Genomic DNA, 2,974 nt, shown 5'->3' with positions numbered 1-2,974 from the left:
GTCTCACTCTCTTGCCTGGGGCGAGTGCCGTGGCGTCAGCCTAGCTCACAGCAACCTCAAACTCCTGGGCTCAAGCAATCCTACTGTCTCAGCCTCCCGAGTAGCTGGGACCACAGGCACACGCCACCATGCCCGGCTAGTTTTTCCTACATATATTTTTAGCTGTCCAATTAATTTCTTTCCATTTTTTGGTAGAGACGGGGTCTCGCTCTTGCTCAGGCTGGTCTCGAACTCCTGAGCTCAGAACGATCCGCCCGCCTCGGCCTCCCAGAGTGCTAGGATTACAGGCGTGAGCCACCGCGCCCGGCCTTGTTTTTGTTTTTTTAGCTGTTTTTAGCTGTTATCTGTGGGAGAGGTGGTCCACTAGGAGGTTCCTCAGTCACCACCAGAAACAGATGGCCCTTCAGCCACTCTTACCTAATGTCCTGCAAATGCTGTCCCATGTGCTCTCTTTAGTCTCCATCAGCTCAGCCTCCTCAGCATTCTCTAGAACATTCCTTTCTCATTTTCTCCTTAGCCATCTTCCAAGTCTCTAGTCTTATGAATATGCCTCTCCTAGATGTTCCTTGAAATCCTCACCCCACAAGGCAGGTTCAGTTTGCGTTAGTGGTTGATACCTGTCGACATCAGGAAGCAATTAGTGCCCACGATGTTCGGGCTCTTTTGCATTTATGATCTCATCCTACCCTCATCACAACTCTGCAAGGCAGGCATTACCCTCTCCATACTGTAGACAATAAGCGTAAGAGTCAATAGAGTTATTATCCAAGATCACAAAGCCGGCAAGTGGAAGAAACATAAAGCGAACCTCCTTGTCTAAGTCAGTGTTTCTCCTTTGGTCTGTTCTTACCACCCACGGGAGTCTAGAACAGTGTAAACAGATACTTGTGAATTTTTGGCACCCTGAGTTTTATCTCAGTCGATACTAACTTGTTTCCCTGATTGTCACCACTGTGTTTGGCATTATCCCTTCCTTTTGCATGCAAGGACTTTTATGTCTTGTGCAAAGAGACTGTGGCTGATCACTGCCCAGGTCCTTCTCAGTGGTCGGGTCAATGATCTTTCTAGATAGGGATGGAACTTCTAGGAAACACAAAACCAAACACTTCAACAAAAATTCCCAACACCCACCATGCATGAAACTGTGTGCTAGGTAAGAGCCCACCCCGCCTTTTAAAAATGCAGCCAGGCCAGGCGCGGTGGCTCACGCCTGTAATCCTAGCAGTCCGGGAGGCCGAGGCGGGAGGATCGTTTGAGCCAGGAGTTTTCAACCAGCCTGAGCAAGAATGAGACCCTATCTCTACTAAAAATAGAAAGAAATTGGCTGGACAACTAAAAATATATAGAAAAAATTAGCCGGTACATGCCTGTAGTCCCAGCTACTTGGAAGGCTGAGGCAGGAGGATCACTTGAGCCCAGGAGGTGGAGGTTGCTGTGAGCGAGGCTTGAGCCCAGGAGGTGGAGGTTGCTGTGAGCGAGGCTGACACCACGGCACTCTAACCCAGGCAACAGAATGAGACTCTGTCTCAAAAAAAAAAAAAAAAAAAAATGCAGCCAGTTAAATGGCCTTGCATACATTAAGGGAAGGAGAGTTTTTTCTGAGGAGAAATTCACCAGGCAGAGTTAGAAGAAGAAGATGTGTTCCTGTGAAAGTCTCTCTGTGAAATCATGCTGGTTAATTCCACTGTTTCTTCTTCTCAGCAGCGGGTTAAATATATTCAGAGGGGCCTTGAGGATCTGCCCAGAGGAAAGGAGTAAATGTGGAGGTGCTACACTTAGAAAGAGCTGCCGCGGAAACGAAGCTCATGGGAGGGAACAGGGCTGACTCTGATTTCCAGATGTCGCTTAGGATCATGCTCACCTGGTTGGGTCCCCCCCACTTCTGCCTCGACATTTTATTCTAAACATTTTCAAACATACAGAAAAGGATTGTAGAGTAAACACACATATACCCACCACCCTGGCTCTCTCATTAATATTTTACTTGTTTGACCGTATAGCTACTCGTTTACATATCTCTCTATCAATTCATCTTTTTTAATGCAATTAAACGTGAATTACAGACATCAGTGCCATATAAGTTTCTGAGCTCAAGTCTTCTTTCTCCTCAGGCCGCATAGCCTGTTGGTCTTTACGTTTGTTTTATTTCCACCTCTCTCTCTAAGAGTTCATTTTGATCATAGAGGAGTCCCTCTGGGTTCTTCTTTTCTGGGTCCTCCACATCAGCCTTTCTGCAGCCAGGGACCTGTGCCAAGCAATGCCCAAGGCTCCCTGAAGTGTGCCCAGGGTAGGGAAGTGTGGCTGTGAGGGAGGGCCTCCTCCTCCAGGAAGTCACTTGCACTGCTGGGAGAAGGGTGACGTCAGGGATATGGCTTCAATACCAACACCCGCCCCCACCCCATCACAGACACCAGCACCCCCAGCGCCTACGGCCATGGAAGAGCTGCAGCTGCCACAGTGGTGTAACTTTCGGGATTCCCTCAAAGCGTCTTCTGATCTTGGTGGTGGCTTCCCTTCTATCGTTAGTGACGGGAGGGAAACCATCAGAAATATTTTATGAATAAATTTATTCTTCTGGGCCTTGTACTGAAGATATTCATCAAAAAGAAAATCAGAAGAAAAAATTGCAATGTGGTATGAAAGATCCCTCTTTTCAGGTCTGTCAGTTGATTTTTATTTTGAATGGATTCTGTTTCTTTTTCCTCGTCCTATTGGAGCCATTGCTAACCAAAGCGCCACCAACAACTCACCTGTTCACACAGCACCTTCTCCTCACTTTCTCTGGCTGTATTTTTCTTTCCAATTCTTCTCTATGGGCTTCTTAACTCCATCTCTTCAGTGGCCTCAACTCCATCATTTGTTCTCCAACAGGTGTTTTATTGCATCTATTTAATTTCTGAAATGCTCACTGCTCAAGTGTCTTCATGTCTTTAAATGCCCCAAAGCATTCATAACCAATAGCCCTCCCCTCTCC

The sequence above is a fragment of the Propithecus coquereli genome, unplaced genomic scaffold (genome assembly GCF_000956105.1).
Source record: "Propithecus coquereli isolate 6110/MARCELLA unplaced genomic scaffold, Pcoq_1.0 Scaffold543, whole genome shotgun sequence".
In the NCBI taxonomy this organism is placed as follows: domain Eukaryota; kingdom Metazoa; phylum Chordata; class Mammalia; order Primates; family Indriidae; genus Propithecus; species Propithecus coquereli.
The sequence above is the reverse complement of the archived record's forward strand: the minus strand, read 5'-3'. Positions refer to the sequence as shown.